The 10948-nt window shown below is 43.0% G+C and overlaps 1 protein-coding gene across 2 annotated transcripts in view; it reads right to left on the bottom strand.

The window, feature by feature from the left end:
- prickle2b (prickle homolog 2b) overlaps positions 1–10948 on the bottom strand; it is an 88467-nt gene that overhangs the window by 44806 nt on the left and 32713 nt on the right. The window contains exon 1 of one of the 2 annotated variants that reach the window (XM_076883829.1): positions 3955–4099. The exons of the other annotated variant lie outside the window; for it this stretch is intronic. The gene's annotated coding sequence lies outside the window, so the exon portion shown is untranslated. Of the gene's footprint in view, positions 1–3954; positions 4100–10948 lie in introns of those variants that run through there. 2 annotated transcript variants of the gene reach the window in all.

Below are 10948 nucleotides of genomic sequence, written 5' to 3'. Positions count from 1 at the left end.
TACTGCAACTGGGCTGTGTATGTGTCACTTTCCCCTATTAAATCCTGCAGGAGATCTAAAGCTAATGCACATCCCACAAAAGCCCAATCCATCACTTCTCTTTTAATGAACACTCAACAGAACTGGAAGAGGTCCTCAGCCACTTTCAAACCATGCCAAGAGATGGTGAACGATGATGTGTAAAAAACAAACATCTGGAGCATCTTTGATCACTGACGAGTCTACATAGGAGAGCAAAGGAAGGAGGCAAAAACGGATAAAGAGAGTCAAGTGTTAACATATTTCTCCCTTTCTGTGTCTTATTGAGGACAGAAATTAATAAAGTGTGACGCAAAGATCTCCAAAAATAAGCAAAAACAAATTTCCTCCCTTGTCAGCAGAAATTTTCTGAGAGATAAAGTTCAACTAGAGTATGCTATGTGTCTCCATTCCTCACTCAAGTTATCTTGCACCTCACAGCAACCTCTTATGCTGCAAAACACTGCTGCTATAAGACCACATTTTTTAGTCTGGGCTGTGTTTACCAAAAATGTCTTCTGCCGCGAGCCTTCAACAAAGCTCTATTGTTCCATCCAGGTCTCAGCATGACAATGACTTGATTTCCATGAGATTTTTATGGTAACTGACTTATTCTCTGTAACCTAATCAAGGCTTTAGGCGTACATTTTTTTTTTTACAAAAAAAAAAAAAAAAACAGTGGGTGAAAGTATGGAGCATTATTAAAGATAGGTGGTTTGGCTGCCACATGACAAGCGGGTCACAATCCTTGTATAGATCCACTACACAGAGAATACAGGCACACACACACTATCACTGTCTGCTCACTTTACTAATCTTTTACAGTTTCATGGATTGTGTCGTGTTTTTCCCCCTTCTCCCTTAGTTGACTACCTCTATCCATTTATGCCCGTGAGACTCTATATCTGTCTCCTTGCCTGTCCATCTCTCTCACTCACAACACTCCTCCCCCTAATCTCTCCTATCGCACTCTTGTGAAGTAGGGGTGGAGGCAGACTCTTGTGTTTTGATTGACGGGTCCTGAGTGCAGACATCTCCCTGTGGTCAACCTTATCAGTGGCTGAGCTTGGCAGAGCATAGTGGCAGCAAGCCTGTTCAGGACGCACTCTTTGTCTCCAGAGCTTTGTGTACACACATGCGTGTGCATATTCAAACACATCCAAGACCAGGCCAGTGTGATAAAAAGTCTAAGTACACAGAGAATTCTAATTGCAATCAGTTGTTTAATTAGGCTACTGCAGATATAATTTTTAAATTAAAATGACCCCATTTACTCTCTTCCCTTCATCCCCCTGCAAGGAGTGGTAAATGTGACATGACCCAGTTACCCAATTTCTCTGCCGTTTCATTCAACTACCATCATACTGGCTCTAATTTAGCCAAACTGAGAGCGAGCATCTGGCTATGTGTCTGATGTAGTCCAGTACTGGACGGAGATAAAGTACTGCACATGAGGAAACTCTGTTTCTTCTAGGTACAAAGTCGCCTTGTATCTCGTGCCTTTTCATCTGCTATTAAATTATATTCTTCGTCCAGCTGTTTGAGGCGCATAGAGCCTGACAAGTACAAGCACATTTTTGCTGCGCTGGCAGCAGGATGGGAATGTTTATCATTTCATTTTTGCACAAATTATAGTGAATGTTTGTGCAAAAAGAGTCATGGAGAAGAAGAAGAAGATGAAAAATATGAGTTCTGGCAGCCTCACTCTTCATGTATTGACATCAGCATTTCAGAATTTTGATCTTTCACCTGCCACAAAGTCACACAGCTACTAGTTAGAACAGCACAGATATTCACAGCGCCTAGAGGACGAATCCTACAGGATTTTGTGATGTGTTGGAGGATGAACTATGACAGCTACACTTTCCATGTACTGAACATGGCAAAAATTATACCTGCTACACAGTATCATTGTTATTTTGACCACACAAACATGGCTGCGGATTCTTGATCTTATTTATTAACATGCATCTCGTTTCACGGCCGTGACGGTGCTACATCGCCAGGAGAAGACGGACATGTGAGGAATGATGTGGGAGGTGAAATTTCACAGCTAAAATCCAAAGTGTTAAAAAGGTGGGCCTTCAAAATAATGCAACCAAAATTCCATCATTTATAAATTTGATGTTGTGATTAGTAAAAATGATGTTTTCTCTAGTGCTATTACATTTAGAGTGTATAGATGTGTTTACGTATTCAGACTATAAAACATAATTAGGAGTTAGAGTTACATTGATCTTACTTGCATTGATCTAAGTTGATACACCACTGCGAGCCAACTCCCTGATATTGATTGGTTCATGGTGCACAAATGCAGGCAGCAGGACCGGCAGCAGGAGGAAGGATGGGGGATGTGGGTGTGGGGACCGCTCACTCATCAAATCAATTGCCACACTCACCGCCTGAGGAGCATCTAAAGATCTGCTTTCAGAATTTAATCCATTTATCCCCCTGTTTTGCATGCCCCTCCGATCATCCCTGACCCCTTACATTAGTCTTCCTTCCAGTTTAGTGAGTTAAGCAGATTCTACTCTTCCACTGCAGAGAAACCTTGTAGTGAGGGATGTTTTTGTCTTGAGGTCCGGAAACAAGTGGTAATAGGATGACAGGAGAGGAACTGTCAATAAATCCATTTTAATTCTCCTGATGATATGATTTTGCTCAATATTTTTTAAATAGGTCTAGTCTCTGTGGACCGTTGCTCACAGGCCAGGTGAAGATACTGTCGGCTCCCTGGAGCACAGGAAGTTGCTTTTTATCCAAGCCCCTCTTTCTCTTCCCCTTCATTCCCCCCTCCATGTTAGTCTTTTACCAGCCTCTCACACGAAGGTGCCATCAACAGAGCTGGCAGCACGTCTGTGTGGAATGCACTTTGGCAATTTACGGACACACTCACACGGTCAATAAAGGCTGGTGAGCCGACCCCGGATCTTGCACATGTAAACTGTTCTTAAACTTGTCACATCTGACTCGATTTGAGTCAGAGCACAGCCCAGAGGAGCGCTCAGCGTTGTGTGGTAGAATATCATAGCACTGACATATATAGGCATCTACTGACGCAGTCAAACACAGACACTGGCACATGCATATCTAAAGATAAGGAGCCACACACACATACATACAGGCTTTGGAGACAATGGTGTGGATGCTGCTTGGACCTAGGAGCCTAATTTAGGTGTCCAGGTTAAAAATAAAACAGGGTAGGCATGTCGCACAGCTGTGAGATGCTGGGAGCTTTGTGTGCTGTCAGCCAATCTAAATCACAACAGCTGAGATGACAAGGTGCTGATTCTCAACTGCCTTTCCTTCTTCTCCATTCTGTCGTTCACTTTTGATTCCTCCATTCCTCTAATTCAATCCATCCCACCACCTTTAACCATTTTTACTCTTTCTCCCCTGACACACATGTTTTTCCCCCTTGTTTAAAGATGAAGCAACCCACTTCTGACAGCTTCACTGGCAGCCCAACAAAGCAGCACTCGAGGGAACGGAAAAGACAAGACTGAAGTGACGTTTTTAACTCAGCCGTCATTACTCTGTGATAATGTACTGCTAAGAAAAAGAGAACGTACATCACAGAGATGCAAATGCACACCAACTTGCTGGCAGAGTCACTTAACGTTACGCATGCTTTTGGAAGCACAGACATGTGCAGATGTAAACCTACAGAAGCACATCACAGACTGGCCAGATAGTTGTGGTATGCGCACACACTCCTAAAAATTAAAACATTCCTTCAAATCTATATTGTTAAGACAAGCCTTAAGAAAACTAATCAATCATCAAGGGGGTTGGCTATTCAAAAAAAAAGGGGGAGGTGTCAAAAATGCCCAATTTACACCACCCAGGGGAAAAATCTTGACACCATGCCAAAGACAACTCGTCTCCGCAAATCAGCTCAAGGAAAAAGGATGACAATGTTTAAAAGTTACTCACCGCTTCCTGCCCTCCCCCCTGGCTGTGCTGGGAATGAGGTGGAAGGGGGGAAGAAACACACTAACCGACAGACAATCTCAGGAGGGGGCAAAGAGAGCCGCAGCAGGGCAGAAGCCTGAAGCAAACACTTTCAGCGGCACTTCTTAATTGAAAAAATCTGTTTTCATTGCTCTGTGATCAGTGAGTATGTGGGGGAGGGAGGGAGGGAGAGAGAGAGAGAGGATCGCCTTGAGCTGGGGTGATGAGGAGATGAGCTTGCAGATGGTCAGCAGGGTGAGGGCAGTATGTGTGTGAGTAAAGCAAAAGAGGAAGTGACAGAACGAGAGTTTTTCAACAGACGGATGCAATCAGGGCTGACCACCAAGCTGGTTGCTGAGAGGGCAAACAGTCCACAACATTAACCCCACCCACGGCCTGACAGCAGCAGTCAGCGTTTTTCCTAAGCTCATTCCCCACTTACACTTAACCCATAAATGCTCTGGCAGTTTTCTTTTGCTGACATCATGCGATAATGGGATGTAGAGTTGATGCATGAGGATTCAGACGACCAAGCAGGATTTCAAACTTTAGACTAAAACTTTGGTGCAAACAAAAGCAACATTCCTGGTTGGAGTATGCACATTCTGTTATTTTTCAGAGAGTTAGAAAGTACAAGTGAAGATTAAAGTCAGTTGAGAGTTGATGGATGAGCAAAGTGACACAACGTGTGGGTAAGAGTTAACATGTTATTGGTAGTTCTTATTTTCATAGAAGAACACATTCCAGAATAAAAACAAAAATAATAAGTAATCAACCATTTTTATTTAATGCTTGACATGGAGTTCTGCAGCGGTTTTGATTTCATCCCTAAATGTCTATGACTTTTCACCACATATGGTTTGAAAAAAAAAAGCCATCCATCCATCCATCATCTGCTGCTTATCTTGGTCTGGGTCATGAGGGCCAACAGTCTAAGCAGCTCAGACCTCCCTCTCTCTATCTCCTCCAGTGACACACCAATGTGCTCCCAAATCAGCTGAGAGGTGTAATCTCTCCCGTATGTCCTGGATTTACCCCAGGGCCTGCTCATGGCTGGAACACTGGAACACCTCACCAATGAAGCTCCCAGGTGGCATCCTAGTCAGATACCTCAACAACATCAGTTGGCTAAACTAGCATGTGGAAGAGTAGCTGCTCTACTCCGAGCCTCTCCTAAACGACCGAGCTCCTCACCCTTCAGAGGAAACTCATTTCCACTGCTTGCAATCTCACTCTGTCACCACCCGGAGCTTGTGGTCACAGGTGAGGGCAGGAACTTAGATTGACCAGTAACTCAACAGTGTCACTTTCACACTTGAGTCCCCTGCTGCAAAGAGATGTGTCATAGACAAGTTGCACTCATCGGTGCAGACCGACTCAGACTGATTGCAACCTGCTGGTGATCTGTCTGCATTTGCAAAGTAGTGACTAGGGATGGGTACCGGTGATGGCACCGGTTCTGACATAAACGGTAATAACCAGACCGAAAAGCAGCGCACATTTCGGTGCTTTATTTCGGTGCTTTTTTTTCCTGAGCTGTGATACACTTTAGATTCTAGCCAATCATTTTACGTTTCCGAGGATAGTAGGCGGGGCCAGGTACGTACGTTCTGTTAGAGCAGAGCTACAGATTAAAAATGTCCAAGGCGAAGCGGTCAAAAGTCTGGCTGTACTTCACAGCAAAATATGCAAACTCAGCAGCCTGCAACAAGTGCTTTAAGCTGATACTGTGATACTGTCAAAGGAGGTAACACCTCAAATCCGATGAAACACCTGGCGACGCATAGCGTTTTTTTTAAAAGCCCAGAAATGCGCCGTATTTGATAGCTTGCTGCGAGACCTCACACCGAGCACATCTACTGCCGGTGGGTTGCCTGTTATGCAACATCCCCCAAAAACACGAAGAGGAGAGTCCTGGCCCCTAGCCCTGCCAGTGTAGCAGAAATGATGACGGATGATTGTGGCAGCAGCCGTTCTTCTCTGCGTGAGTAGCTAATTTACGTTGAGTAGGCTAACCACGTTATTACATTAATGCATGTAAGGTGAGCTAGCAAACATCATCATAGCTACATGCGGCTGTCCTCTTGTTTGATGGCAGATACTCCCTTCACCCTGGCTAAAAAGGCTAAAATGACCAAAGAAAAAGTGGAAAACAGTTAAACATGAGAGGTTTAGGACAAAGTTTGTGTTTTTTTCCATTGTTTAAGCACTGCTTCCAGCCAAGAGTGATACCATATATGCCCCATAGCTGCAGAAAAGGCTAACATTGTTATATTTTTACAAAAAACAGCTGAACATGAGAGGTTTTTGGACCAATTTTGTGTTCTCCATTCTTTAAGCACCGGTTTGAGCACCGGCACCGTTTCAAAAGTACCGATTTGGCACCGGTATCGGATAAAACCTAAACGATACCCATCCCTAGTAGTGACAGTTATTTGCAAATGTTCGCCAATCTGTTTGGCGTGATTGCAGACAGTCTGAGTAGGACCCCAACTGCTCTGAGATAGATTGTGTCCCACCAGACAAGCTGTACAAATCGACTTATGATCAAAAGGAGTCACCGCAACTTCTTGCAATCTGTCTCAGACAAAAGACAAAAAAAATTCTCTGCAATCACCAGACTCCCCCCTGTGTTCCAGTCTAAGTTGGCTTAGACTGGAACACGTAGAAATGTCTAGCTGAGCTCTGTTTCAATGCATCGTACCACACCTCCCAGTACCTCTACAGCACCGGCGTTAACAAATTATACACAGTTTAAACTAAAGTATACAACTGTCAGATTTCCCTTTTACCTCATTTTTATGTTGGAAAAATTTTTGGCCAATAGCAGTGACAAATGTTAAAGTATTCTTTTAGTTAAGAGCGCTTTTTTATGCCAACATTGGGTTTATGGGATTATTTATGGGATTATTGTATGAATTCGATGAAAGATTGGTCTTCTTGAACTAACAGGCGACAAATTTGACTCCAGCTAACTGGAAAATGTTCCGAATTTATGTGGCAGCACATGAATGTATGAAGCCTGTGTGTTCTGTCTTTTCCACACAGCAGCTTAATATTTTGACCCTGAAGATGTGGATATTACACTTTAAGGATGCAGCATGAATGAGCACCAGTGTTCAACTGTATTAAATTTTAATGCCAATTAGATGGTCGCAGCTGTACAAGGACTGATCTTTAAGTTTATAGTAAGTAGAGTATTAATGTAGTAGTCCCTGTTCAGCAGTTAATCAGTCTGCTCTGCCTCCTCTATATCCACAGGGGCAGCAGTCTATGGAAACATCTGCTAGAGCACTTTCAAAAAAAGCCCTCTGCTGTCAAAGTTGCACTAATGTTCATTCAGTGAGCAACGGATAACTTAAATCAGCCCGAGCTGACTGCGTCCTTGTAATGGGTCTCGGGATGCCGATTCCTAAACCAACCAAAGCCCAAAATGGCTGACTCTTAAGGGAGGTAACCCCCATTCCTCCCTGCCAGTCATATGTCAAATAAATACAGGAAGAGAAACGGTGCAGTGAGAGTGAGCACAGGAAAGCAGGATCTCTCTGCACCGGTGTGAGCTTGAGGTTTCTGGCACACTCAGCAACTGTGATGTGGGCAGGATGTCATCACTTCTTCAGTGGCGCTCACACTGTGCACCTACTGTTCTCAGAAGTGTGGAACTGCTAGATTCACAGCTGTAAATCTAGAGGGATTTCAGGAGAACAAGCAGGACCGCAGCCAAGAGAGGAGGCTCCTGTCCGCACCTGACAACAAAGACTTGTTCTGTGTCCTGAGTACATGCACAGGTTTTCTCCTTACATTTACACATCAAACACAGACAGAAACACGGATTAAACATGACAGCCCCCCCAAAAAAGACGGTCATACAGGAACAATTATGATAACAAGATTACAGTCACCAGCTTTAAAAACACACAATTTCTGGCAACATCTGCATAGATTAAAGCAGTTCTAGGCAACAAATCACCACATCTTATGTTTTCTTTCTGGCTACTATGGAAACTGATCTGCTGCAGTCCACATCACTCAAATCTGGTGCAAAAGCCTCCCATCATGCTCACAATATTCTGAGAATCCGCCTGCTGTGCCAGGCACAATTGGTCCCATTTGTGCAGAAGAAAATAGCAGCAACAAGCAGGAAAAGGGCATCCCCTGACTACACTGCAAGAGCTCTGCTGAGACAAAAGAAAGCCCTCACACCTCACTTTCCTAACGACCGACCTAATGCTTTTAAAAAATTAGACCATTTGTCATGGTTGAAAAGAAGCTGTGGGTGAAGAGAGCCTGAGGTGAGTCCAGGAAAATGTAGAGAGGGAAAGGGAAAAAAATCTCCTCTTCCCTCCATCTACACACAGTGAGGATAAGTCATCGACTCATCCCCCTCTTCCCTTGAGGAACAAATGAAGTTATCAATCAACCCCACAGTCCCACAGAGACAAGGAAATGAGGGCCAGAGACATGAAGAGAGCAAAGCTGAGGTGGCCAAAAACACTGCAAAATAAAAGTTGATTGTTTTAAGAAGCAAGCCTGCAGCATTGTAGCAGAGAGCTGTACTAAACGCTCATTATGTACAGATCAATTATGTGTGTGATTTGCAGTTATTCATATTCCAGCGTTCTCTCAATACACAGTAAGTTATTGCTATAAAAGATTTTTTGTTTTATCAATTTAAAACGATCTATATATGAAACAGTTCTCATCTATACAACATTTTTTTAAAAAGGAGGATATCAGAAAGTAAAAAATAAATAAATATGGAAATATTAGTTTTACAAGGAAATAAAACAAAACAAAAATCCAAAAACAACTGATTCTTAATCTTACGTAAGGATGTATAGTATATACAGTAATTCTACGGTGCTGTAAATGAGACTTTTTTTCTTTTATTTTTTGATGTCTAAGATACAGACACATGCCTTGCACACAAGATAAATGGGCAAGGCACATCTGCTAATAGAACAAAGTAATTGCAGACTCCATCTATCCATCCATCGCCTATCCCAGCTGCCATGGGTTGACAGGCCCTGGACATGTTACCAATGTGCTGCCGGGTTAAAAGAGAGAATTTAGAGTCATTAACTAACCTAAATCCTAACCATATCTTTGGAGTATGGGAGGAAGCTGGAGTACCCACTGAGAACCTATGTAGATGTAACATGCTGTTTTCTTGAGCCCTAATTGTAGAATCTAGAAACAAATTTCTCTGAAAACTTGAACGCTGCTCCGAACAAATGCAGAGGAAGAAAAAAAGTAAAACTAAAAGAAAGTACAATACAATCAGTTGACACGCTCAGCTTTCTGAATCAGTTTGATCAAGACCCCTTCATCTAGCTTGCAATGATAGGAAAACATACAATCTGACTGATCAAACAGTGTCTGCAAAACAGAGTAATCAGACTGGAAAAGTAAGTGGACACTTTAGATTATTCCTTTACAATAAATCTGAATCATTCTATAGAATAGAGCCATTTTATTATATCAATATTTTAAATAACATGCCTTATTTAGGAATTTCATGAAACACGGCTTTCATTTACTTGCCAAATCATTTAAATCTGAGAAGACACTAAAAACGTTATTTATAGGGAGGACCACCAATGCGAGTTTCTCTTTTGACCTCATCTCCTTAATTTGATCATTTGATTCCAAGTAGCTCTTGGAGCTGCTGTTAGCACAGACGTTTACAGACATAGACACATTTTGAGTTAATAATGCAAAATCCTTGGAAACTCCAAAAAGCTGCACCCACTCCACTAGTTTAATGCAGTGTACCCATTTCAGCAGTCAAGTAGTTTTCATGCTAAAATCAGATTGATCAGCATTAAAATGACTGTGAACAACGAGAACAGAATCTCAGCCATCTCGCGAAATGCTCAGGTGCAAGACGATTTCCTGATACAAAGTTTCACGTTTCAACGAGTGAAGCCTTAGAGAGTGTGAGCTGTAATCCAGACACTTTTCAAGGCCACGCTTATCGCGTGCAGCCACAAAAAGCCCTGGAATTTGCCTTGTGACCTGGTATGTCCACACAGCTCAGCAGTGAACTCATCTCATGATGTCTAGTTGTCAGCTCATTCTGCTCTTTAGCTCGACTGCTTCTTCCTCTCACACAGTGTGCCTGGTGATGAGGGGAGTGGTGAGACCAAAGACCACTAACTGACAATTAGGCAAAAACTATATGGATGGAAAAGATGGAGTGGGCCCGTACAGAGAGAGAAGATGATAATGACCAAAATAGCCGTGCCTTTGTTTTAAGGAGAATACAAACTTGAGTGATGAGGAGAGAAGAAAATAAATGGACTGTGCTGCTGGGAGAGCAGTCAAGAGAGTGAAATGGAGAGAGAGAGGGAGAGAGGGGGATGAGAAAGAGGAGTTAGCACCCTTTCTTTTCTTCTTTCTGGCCTGGCAGTCAGCCTTTTGGCAGAATGTTTGGTATCCATTGCATATGGGTAACCCTGCAGAGAAAGAAAGACACACGCACACACACACAAATACAGGGAGCAAAGTCAAAGCATCACCGCAAACTTTGAGGGGATTTTCGAGGCAGGGTGCTTTCCCCCCCCCCCCATTCTTTAACTCTGAGGCTAACCGAGAAGCCAAGATTGGCCCTTATTAGACAGAATAATTTTCACAGCTGTTTCCGATCTGTTTGTGCTTCACGTGGACTGGGAACATGAGGAGGAGAGAGGAATGGAAAAGCGAGGAAATAAAAGGGAAGGAAGGGAGTGAGAAAGGAAAGAGAGAAGCACCGGCGAGAGATGCTGTCTTATTCTGCGATAATAAGTCAGCAGCCATCACCTCGTGCAAACAGTCTTCTAGGAATTGACAATGTCCTTGCTGAGCTCTTGAGAGCCTGCTACTTAGACTGATGCTTGGATTTCACAACATCCAGCTGTTTTACTTGCACAAGTAAAGCCCATGAAAATTCCTGCTTACGACGCACATGCACTCTGAAACACATTCTTATGGGAAT

This window comes from Maylandia zebra, linkage group LG5 (genome assembly GCF_041146795.1).
Source record: "Maylandia zebra isolate NMK-2024a linkage group LG5, Mzebra_GT3a, whole genome shotgun sequence".
Lineage (NCBI taxonomy): Eukaryota > Metazoa > Chordata > Actinopteri > Cichliformes > Cichlidae > Maylandia > Maylandia zebra.
This window is presented reverse-complemented; position numbering and strand designations above follow the sequence as displayed.